Raw genomic sequence first — 11,346 nt, 5'->3', positions numbered from 1 at the left:
TAGTTGCGCTAAAACTGAATCCTAGAGCGTCTCCTTCGTCTCCACAGCAATTAACCAAAGTTTGTAAATCTTCCTGGCTATCTGCTAACAGTACAATATCGTCCGCATACATTAAACCCGGGAGTCGCTGCTCAACTACATTTCCGCCTAATCTGTACGATAGATTATAACCCAGATTACTTTCTTCTAGCCTTCTTTCCATATTTATCACGTAAAGCATGAACAGCAGCGGTGATAGAGGGCAACCTTGCCTTAATCCTTTGTGCACCCCTACAGTTGTGGTACTTTTTTTTCCTTCCCATGTAATTTCAACTTCATTATCTCGGTAGATTTCCTGTAGAAAATCAATTACCTCATCACCAATACCTAAATCTTTCAATATGCTCCACAGGAGTTCCCTGTTCACGTTACCGTATGCACCGCTTATGTCTAGAAAGGCTATAAACAGAGGTCTATTTTCCGCCTTAGCTATTTCTATGCATTGGGTAAGCACGAACAGGCTATCATCTAACCGCCTACCCCTTCTGAACCCATTCTGAAGTTCTCCGAGTATCCTATTCCCTTTTACCCATGACTGCATTTTTAATTTCACCGCCTGCATTGCCAGCCTGTACATAACAGATGTTATCGTAATCGGAGGGAAGGATTATATGTTCATCTTATCTCCTTTCCCTTTATAAATCAAATTCATTTTACTCTGTCTCCAGCTGTGCGGAATTTGCTGATTTGTTATGACTGCCTCCAATGCTTTTATCAGCGCGTCCTTGCTTCTTGGGCCAAGTTCATTAATCAGCTTAATTGGAATTTCGTCTATTCCTGCGGATGTGGTTTTAGGAATATTCGCTTCCGCCTTTTCCCAGTTAAGACTAGTCAGTTCTAAGCTGTTCTCTTTTGTGCTGTCCTGTGTTGCCGCCTCACTTCCCAATCAACCAGTGTACATTCATCGGACATCCGAAGTATGTCCTTTACTGGATGTACGGATATCCGTGGGAGATCCGCCGACGTCCAACGGCTCTCGCACGGACCTCCGACGGAGGTACAAATATAATTATTTAGACTGCCGACAGATATCCATCTCGGATATCCGCCGGCGGATCTTTTGAGGATATTTGCAGGTAATGCATTCTTCACCATTATGAGGCAAGCCAGAACTACAACCACCAATCAGGGCACCTCGCAGGGCCACTGGGCTTATTAAAAGCCCGCAGAGTGTCTGAAATCGGACATACACCTTGCTGTATGTAATATGCATGAATCTGTAAAGCAATCGACCAAAATGACAAAGCATATCAAAGTCTGGATGATTTTATTATGACATAAATGCCGTCTTCAGTCTTCATGAGGAATTCATCAAGCTGGCCATACATTTAGTTAACGCAGCAGGAAGGATACTCTACAGACCATGATGAATTTGTAGCCAAGCCGGGGACGCCTTCTGCAGAAAACAGTAAACACTAAGTTCAGAATATGTCATTAAAGCAAGCGAATTTGACAGACACCATTAAGTTCTATGCAGTAACTCCACCGTGCCAAGTAAATTAGTCATCTGTAGCTCCGAAAGCATGTTTACATCTTGAACAACTAGTAAGTTGTAAACAAAAGAGGTGAGAATATTTCTTGCAATACAAAATATATTGCTTTTCCAAAAAGACTGCAAAAACAAATGCCCCACTGCAGAGCTTTGTACCAGTTCATGAAAAATGCGTTTACATTGCAAGACACCACAGCTACTCCCACAGGCAGTCACTTCCACACTGATGGTAAAAAAAATTCAAGTGTAAGAGTAGGGATTCTTACCACACTGTTGCAAGCTAGCTAATGACTTCGGTTGGGCACAAGGTACACTCATAGATAATCCAGTAATATGCGTTGTGGGGCTAGTTGGTTCATACTCAGATTTCTTTTATGCGCACAGAAAGATGACACAATAAGACAAGGTAGACGGACGGAGCGCAACTTTCAACTGATTTTATTCCTTTTCTTTTCTTTTTCTTTCTTTTTGGTATAAATGTCATGTACTTTTTCCGGAATAAAATCAGTTGAAGTTGCGCTCCGTCCTGTCTACCTTGTCTTATTGTGTCGTCTTTTCTGCTCATAAAAGAAATCTGAGTACACCCATAGAGAAAAGTTTGCTCGATGTAGATTTTCTGAAGATATTTATTTTTGCATTGCCTCGCCAGGCAGTCAGCTGAAATTTGTTCAATACGATTGAGTATCCATGTCCTCTCATGATTCTAGGCTTCTGATTAAATTGCTCTGGCTAACAGCACAGAGAAATTATTTTACAAAGAACTCTTATCCCACAAATTTTTATCCATTACTGTACAAGAACACTGCAGTATAGCCAGATACCCTCCGCTGCACAGAGCAAACAGAAGGAAAGTATCCATTATGTGACAGGGTCAAACTTGCACTGTAGTTCAAACTTACCTGAAGGTTGCTGCTGTACGCTGCAGGTACTATATAGCTGCTAGCTTAGGTCAGTCACATCCACACTGTATAGACAAGAAAATAAAGTATGAGAGAGCAACTTATACAGCACGTTGTCAACGATGCAGCAAAACACAATCTCTGTCGAAACTACAATGCCCACAGGGTTCACTGATGAATCACGCATCAGGGCACTGACAGCATATTTGATGATCCACAGCTGCACAGGAGTAAGGAAGAGAGGTCTGGTCACAATCCAGGAACATGTGGCTCTAGGATTACCATATATGGTCCTGCTATCTGGCTCAGCATTGAGCCCTGTGGGCATAACATGTTTGGCAAAGTTACACCAAAGCACTGCAAGAGCTCATTGATTGAGAAGTGAAAAATGTGTGACTGAAGCTCGCAAACTTAACACAACAGTTAAGCTGTCCTAAACAATGCTACTGCACAGTGCAAAGTACTGTGTAGTGGATGGTTGGAGACTTCCATTTGGCAAGCCTAATGTATGTACAAATTGATAAGCTGTGGTAGTATGAACAACTTTTATATGACATTTTCAACCTACCTGTGCTTTCCATGGCTTGGCATAATTAATGTAGGCACCAATACACTCGGTAGCCGGGCCACATCCACACTGCAAAGGCAACAGAAAAGTAAGAAAAACTCAGTCGCGAAGCACTGAAAAACTAACACCGTTCTGGCACTATGCTTTTCCTGCGCTCTGTTTTATCGCAGTTATGACCCTACGCGCAATTGCCTTAAGATTCACACCATGCAACTGCACACCGTCTCAACTTTTTTTCACAAAAACGAGAAACGTTTGCGGCAGCTAATGCATAGTGCATGTAACTTCCACTCCGTGGCAAACAAGTTGCGCGACAGAGTACAACTGCGTTAATGCGCTTCACTCATCCCACAGCAACATCCTGAAAGTAATTTTCAAGCACAGTTACTTACCTCGCAAGTGGTAACACCATGGCCGCTTCTTTCATCCAAACAACGAAGCATGTCTCGGCAAGGGGTCAGGTGCAATACGACACCGGAGCTTTTTCACGAGAGCTTCAGAGGCAAACGAAGGTCTTTTCGAGCGCGTAGGTGACACATCACATATGTAGCACAGCCAAGCAACCACAGAGCGAACAAACCGCACATTGCAGCAAAAGTAAAGGTCGACAGGAGCACCACGCGACGAAAACCAACGAGACCATCGCGCCACAAACATTGGCTTGGATTGGATTGACTTTTAGGCTTACCGCTCTGCCGCGGCCCCTAGTAGGAGTTTATTCGGGTTTGTTTTCATGGAAGGCAGCATGCATGGCTACATGCCTCGGTTACCTTGAAGGATTGCTGCAGGATAAAAGGGCGTTAATTATGAGCACTGGCGCCTGAAAGCCAAGCAATTAGTTTAATTCTAGTTCTTTTACATCAACACCATAGCTGAGTGATCTTAATAAATCTGAATATTAAACTAGTTGGTGGTGGAAATGTGATTGTGTGAATTTTTTCATTTCCAAAATAGAATTTCTTTTAAAATGTTCGTCTGAGGGTAAACAAAATATATATGCCAGGTAAGCTCACATCCCAAGAGGGATGTTTACGGATACTCCTCGGACATCCGCCGGCGGATGTCCGCCAGCCATCCGATAACGAACGTCCCTCGGACATACACAGAATCTCCGATGCGTATATCCGAATATGGACATACGTAGGCATGCCCTACGGACATCCCAGCCTGGCACTGGAGATTCGGACCTTACTCGGACCTCCCACGGATATCCGTGGTTCACTGGGTTGGGTAGATTACCCCATTGGCGTCGCTAAAAGACGCAGCTATAAATGACGTAATGTAGTCCACAGCATCGTCAACCTCCAAACATTTTCCCTCAGCATCTATAATCTGTTCCTGCTTTCTTTGAGTTGTTTTTCCCAACCAGCTTATATGGTTCCAGAATTTTCTTGGCCCCCCTTTATTTGCCTCGCGAACTTCAGCCAGCCATTTATCAGAGGACTGCTTTATTTTAGCCTGGACTAGGACCTGAACTTGCTGTTTCTTTTGTCGATAAGATTCCCATTTTTTTCCTATTTCCTCTACAGATAACTGCGCCCTCTTTGCTTCTCTGTGTTCCCTTGAAGCCACCCGTCGTTGTTCGATGGCCTCCTTAATTTCCATATTCCACCAGCTCCGTGGCTTCCTCTTTCCTCTCCAGCGGTTAACTCCTTTCACTTGTTTCATTTTTGTAGCGATGAGCAGTTCCAACTGATTATAATCCCAATTTTCCATGTGGCGTTTCTCAATAATTTCTTCTATATCGGCTGATATTAGCGCTATTTGTTCATCATTTAATTTTGCGTTGTCTTTTGGACTTCGTTGCATTTCTCTTTTGACTAGGGCTCCCAACTGTAGACTAATACGTTTATGATCACTTCCGAGGCTGTCCTTCCCCTCTTCGTCTATTTCCATTATTGCGAGCTTGCTATAGATGCCCTGCGACATTAGACAGTAGTCAATGGTTGTTTGCCTGTTACGGGATTCCCACGTGATTTGTCCCTCACATTTAGTTTCTCTATTGACAATAACTAAGTTGTGCCGCTCACACAAGTCTAGCATTAACTTCCCGTTACAATCTGTGTATCCATCCAGATCCTCGATGTGGCCGTTCATGTCTCCAAGCAAAATAATATCGACACCGTCTCCAATCTGCTTTATATCGTCATTGAGGCACTTAACTAGATCCTTGTTTTCTTGCCTGCATTTGTCCCCGGTCCCTAAATAAACTACCCCTAGCCATGTCCTTTTGCCAGCAATTGTACCTGATACCCAGACATGTTCTTTGCAAGTTGATTTTATTCTTTGCCAATTTGTTCCTTGATGTATCAGCATACCTACTCCTCCTCCCTTCTTCTCCGTTGTTGTTCTGTTGCACCCTTCCCAGACATAGCCATCGATGAAAGGTGGATCTTCTAGATCCCTCAGATGTGTCTCGCATAGAGCGTACACACCTACTGCTTTTGACAGCGCCACTGTTTGACAGCGCCACTGTCGTTGACCGGCGGAACTCTATTGTTGAGTCAAAACGCCCGCGAGATTCAAATGCAACAGCCCCGTCGACCAACAAAGGGGCGAGCTAACATGAGTCGTTTATCAGACCCAAATTTACATCACTGGTAGTATTAAGACCAGCGACTTCAGTTCCTGTGAAAAAAGCCTGGAATATAACAGTGATCTTTAGCGCTGGATGTATTTTGCGGAGGTTACGGCACACAAAAAATGGCGCAATTGAATGGCGCAGTACTACCGTTCTGTTTGAGGGTCTGGAATATTTCCTAAATATTTCGTGTGCCGAATTCGTTCCCTATACGACGTTTACTTGCTTCTAAAATTCGGTTGAAAAAACGCAGTTTCTAGGTTACGACCAACTTTGAACAATAAAAACTAAAAAAATATGACATGTAGCTCAATGAAATTTTCAAGAATTAACAAAATGAATACTATCTACAATCCTGCTAAATATGTTTGTGATTTATGAATTGGACTAGGAGTTATTAAAGGGGCACCGCGATGATTTCCTCCGTACCAGTTAATAATCATTAAATAGATTCATCATGCTTTCCAGAGACCAGAGCAAAAATTGCTGAGGCTCAGCTTGGCTAAGCCTTGGGAATGCGAAGCATCCCACGGCGACGGCGCGAGGTGGAGGCCGGCTCTCTCATCCGATGTCACGTGGTGTGACGTCACGGTGTCACGTGGTGTGACGGCTAGGGGTCCCACGGCGACGGCGCGAGGTGGAGGCCGGCTCTCTCATCCGATGTCACGTGGTGTGACGTCACGGTGTCACGTGGTGTTACGGCTAGGGGTCCCACGGCGACGGCGCGAGGTGGAGGCCGGTTCTCTCATCCGATGTCACGTGGTGTGACGTCACGGTGTCACGTGGCGTGACGGCTAGGGGTCCCACGACGACGGCGCGAGGTGGAGGCCGGCTCTCTCATCCGATGTCACGTGGTGTGACGTCACGGTGTCACGTGGTTTCACGGTTAGGGGTCCCACGGCGACGGCGTGAGTGGTAGCTCTAGCAATATGCTTCGCATAAAAGCACATAAATGCCACGATACACTTCGTTGTCATACGTGATCTCTTAGGGGCTTCGCGCATCGAAGCAAAACCGCGCAGGCGCACAGGGGCCCGGGGGAGAAGCGCTGCGTTCAAAGGGCAAGGCATCGCGCCGAACGGGTGGTGGCGTTCCTCCCTTCCTGTACCGTGCGGTTCGGGTGTCCTCCGAGATGACATTAGGCCCGTAAACATTTCATGCTTACTGTACTCTCGGTTACGGGAGAGGCAGAGATTTTTGTCCTGATCGTTTGGAAGTCAATAAACTTCTCTTTATAGTATGAGACACAAGGACATTCAAGTGGTTGTATTAGAAACAACGCTCTTCCAGCCGGTGCTCTCGTTCTTCGGAGGATTCCATGGCGCGCCTTTGTCGTCTATAGGCATTCCGACGCTCCAAACGAGTCGACATACTACTACACTCACTACCGTCCACACTGATTGAAGCACAGTTTAACTCTTGCACCAGAGTCGATACACCACTGTCCGCACTGGTTGAAACACAGTTCGACGGCGCGAGGTGGAGGCCGGCTCTCTCATCCGATGTTACGTGGTGTGACGTCACGGTGTCACGTGGTGTGACGGCTAGGGGTCCCGCGGCGACGGCGCGAGGTGGAGGCCGGCTCTCTCATCCGATGTCACGTGGTGTGACGTCACGGTGTCAAGTGGTATGACGTCACGGTGTCACGTGGTGTGACGTCACGGTGTCACGTGGGGGTCCCACGGCGACGGCGTGAGTGGTAGCTCTAGCAATATGCTTCGCATAAAAGAATTATTGAAATCGGAGCATGCAAACGAAAGTTATTCCACTCTGAAAATTCGAAATGAAAAGCTCGGACGAAAACGCATTTCACTCGCCCATTTCACTCACCCAGCACCGAGATTAGGCGCTACCAATCAGAACCGCACCTAGCGCACACGCAGCGGAAGAGTGCATGCAGTTGTTTATTTATCTATTTATTTATCATCATACCCACAGCGCCATTGGCTGGCATTACAGTGGGGGGGGGGGTAGAATAAAAAGTACACAAATGCCACCGCGTGCAGGTGGTTACAAAAAAAAAAGATAACAATGAGATAGAAAGAACACGGAATTATTATACAGAAAAAAAATGTCACAGCATGGAAGAAAATGAATCATTTGATAATATGGACACTACTTCCTCAGGCAGCTTGTTCCATTCCGAAACCGTTTTGGGGAAAAAAGACATTTTAAAAAGGTCAGTCCGGCACCTGTATTCTTTAACTTTAAGTGAATGATCTCTACGTAAAGACACGTAATCAGGGTTGGCTATATATTTGGTTCTGTCTATTCCAGTTCTAGAATGAAATATATTATGAAATAATTTTAAACGCAGTACTTTCCTACGTTTTTGAAGTGAGTCCCAACCCAAAGATTTTTTCGCGCTCGTTACACTAAAATATCGCCCATAGTTATTGAAAACAAAACGAACGGCCAAATTCTGAACTCTTTCTAGCTTTTGAACGTCAAGCAAGGTTTTCGGATCCCAGACTGTGCAAGCATACTCAAGTATGCTTCTAACGTTTGTAGTATACAGCAGTTCTTTAGTCTTTAAAGGGAAAAGTTTAGCGTTACGTCGCAGGAAACCTAAAACACGACAGGCTTTGGCAGTAACGAAATGCACGTGACGATGCCAAGACATTGAACTTGTTAAATATACACCAAGATATTTAAATTCCAACACTGAAAGCAGTCTGCTATTATTTATGTTATAAGTGAAAATATGGGGAACCTTCTTTTTAGTGAAACACATATATGTACAGATTTTTGTAAGTTAATATGCATTCTCCAGTTCTCACACCACTGGGCCACTTTACACAAATCCTGTTGTAATGCATCGCAGTCACTTTGATCGTTAATAATTCTATACAATACACAATCGTCCGCAAAAAGACGCATGTATGAAGAAATACCTGAAAAGATGTCATTCATGTAAATTATGAACAGCAATGGGCCCAAGACGGATCCCTGAGGCACCCCTGATGTTACAGCCACCTCATGCGATTGTTTCCCGTTGACAACAACACATTGACGCCTAACGCTCAAATATTCCTTTATCCACCTAATAACGTTCTCATTTATGTTGTACCAGTATAATTTTTGTATTAATAAGGAATGTGATACAACGTCAAAGGCCTTCTTAAAATCTAGAAAAATACAGTCAACAGAATATCCCTTATCTAAAGCACTTGACAGGTCGTGTACAAATTCGGTAAGCTGGGTGACACACGAGTAACCACTGCGAAAGCCATGTTGATTAGTATTTAATAATGAATGTATACTAAGATGATTCATAATACTAGTATAAAACACATGCTCTAAAACTTTGCATAATACACTGGTCAAGGACACTGGTCGATAATTTGAAACAACATTCCTAGGCCCCGATTTATGTATAGGTACAACATTAGCAAGCCTCCATTCATCAGGCAAGGAGCCTTCCTGTAATGACTTTGTGAAAAGAATTTGAAGGTACCTTGACAACGCAAAAGCGCAAGAAGAGAGCAGGATCGTGGGTAAGCCGTCCGGACCGGTGGCGACACAATTCCTCGCTGATCAAATTCAATGTTCTCCATGGGTTCCGTACAGTTCAAGGCAAGGCGAAAATCGGCAGGGCTATTGCTGTCCTCAGCAGAAAAAACTGAGCTGAAAAACGTGTTAAAGCACTTGGCTTTCTCCAGATTATCATGAACGATACTTCCGTTGTGATCGAGTGGCGGGATAGACAATTCATCCTTTCTGTTTTTTTTTATGTACTGCCAAAATTCTTTAGGGCGATCCTGGATACGCATGTCGAAAGACTGAAAGTAGGTAAATTTAGCCTCTTTGACCGAAGCATTCATATCCTTTGTAATCTTTTTTAACTGATCCATGTTATCTTCCGACGGATTTCTTTTGAAGCGCGCATATAGTTGTTGCCTCTTTTCAACGACTCTGCGCAGCGCTTTTGTGAACCATGGCTTGCTTTTGCTGCGACGTTTCGTCATCACCCATGACGGCACATGCTGCTCACGCAAATCAAAAAGTTTGGCTGTCAGTGTGCGCCACAGCTCATCAACGCTGAGTGAATCAGACAATGTTTCGTACACATCGACATAGGATTCAAGTGCCCAGGCTATCTCGGGGAAATTTGCCTTTCGGTAACTGTAAATGCGCCGATTGCCACAGTCTTCAAGTTTAACATACTGAAAGTTCATTTCCGCTATAACACAACTGTGATCACTGATACCGGGCACTACAAGGGTAGAACAAGCTGCCGATGGTTGGTTAGTGAATAATAAATCCAAAACATTGTTGCCACGGGTTGGCTGCAGCACTAATTGGGATAAGCTGAATGAATTGCACAGATTTAACAATTCTTTGCCTACTGCGGAATTGGCTCTAGACGGAAGACATCCTGAGCTCCAGTCTAATTCAGGAATGTTAAAGTCACCTCCAACAACTAAACAGTCAGTTTTAACAGTTTCAATCATATCAGTTAGGTCGCTGATGGGTTCAAGCTGATTTCCAGGTGGCCTGTAAAACGAGCAAACTGATAGTAATTTACCATTTAAAAGTCTAATTTGAGCCCATACTGCCTCACATGTCCCAACATCAATTTCCATCTTACGAGAACTAACTAAGACGTCCACCAGTATAAATACGCCTCCTCCGTGCCTGTCTCGATCTTTTCGATAGCTGATATAGTTACTCGGAAAAACTTCGCTATCGCTAACATCCCCATCCAGCCATGATTCACATCCGATCACAACGGAAGGTCTCGCCATGTCAATTATACTCCTGTCAGACGAGCAAGTTTAGTGTCATTTTCAACGAGTGACACTCGCCTGTAGTGTCATTCGCATCGTGTCACACGATGAACTTTAATGACACTCGCTGCTGAACGCACTCGGCAAGAAGTGAGTTTGGGGAACTCACTTCACTTTTCCCGAGGGGCGAAGTGTATAGCCTCGGTAGCAGCGTTTCGAAATTAGAATACAACGTCGGCAATAAAAATGGCGTTTTATTGAACGCAGCTAATTTGTTTTGCCCTCTTGTTCATGTAAACCTATTTGCGTTGCCATTAAATATATATACTGCACGTATTCCGACATTCTTGTTTTCAGCTGCAATAATTTTTTAGGCAGCCGCAGCGGTATGGCTATGACGGCTAGCATGGCGACCGTACAGCAACCATCTGCAACCGTTTCGGTGTGACGGTGCAACAGTGCAGTGTTTGCAATCCAACGAGGTTCTTTGTCAGTGCAGTGCGTGTGTGCAACATGGAGTTCTGCGCAGCTGCTGATGCAAGAAGAGAGCGGGCGTCAGCTGCGCAGAAACGTTATCGTCGTGGGTCGCCATGATGCTTCAAAAAGTGAAGCACTGCTCCTGGCTTGTCTCGTCTTGCGAAGCCCTTTTTGTAATCGCCAATATTGCACAAAGCTCCTTGATAATCATAAAAAATTGCTTGCAGTTTGGAATCTACTGTACATTAACTGTATATTAAAGCTTTGAAGCGCGAAAAGTAATATTTTTTGTGCCTTACTTCAAAAGCCATCGTCACCACCATAAATTCCGAATGAAGCCTGGCCCGCATGGAGCGTTTTTTACCCGCGAAATCGCGTCGCGCGCCCAACGCCCGCGCCGGCGTCGACGAATTCACTCCCGCATGGTCAGCAGCCGAGCGGCGCGCGCTACGGGCGACGTTGACAAGATGGTTGCGCCCTGCTCGCCCACTTCGGAATAAATACATGTCACCGCTGGATTCTTCGACGTGATAGCTCGCTCAGATGGTAGCGGTTCGCTT

At 44.8% G+C, this 11,346-nt stretch overlaps 1 long non-coding RNA gene across 1 annotated transcript; it reads right to left on the bottom strand.

Moving 5' to 3' along the window:
* Nucleotides 1-1,289: 1,289 nt before the first annotated feature.
* On the bottom strand, nucleotides 1,290-3,813 carry LOC149370910 (uncharacterized). The gene is made up of 4 exons (XR_016291673.1): nucleotides 3,391-3,813; nucleotides 2,999-3,067; nucleotides 2,431-2,495; nucleotides 1,290-1,435 (listed from the first exon to the last, which is right to left on the bottom strand). It is a non-coding gene; the product is annotated as an uncharacterized LOC149370910 (long non-coding RNA).
* Nucleotides 3,814-11,346: the final 7,533 nt, after the last annotated feature.

Source organism: Amblyomma mixtum, chromosome 1 (assembly GCF_055824585.1).
Source record: "Amblyomma mixtum isolate Tamu chromosome 1, ASM5582458v1, whole genome shotgun sequence".
NCBI classification, from domain to species: Eukaryota; Metazoa; Arthropoda; class Arachnida; order Ixodida; family Ixodidae; genus Amblyomma; species Amblyomma mixtum.
The sequence above is the reverse complement of the archived record's forward strand: the minus strand, read 5'-3'. Positions and strand labels throughout refer to the sequence as shown.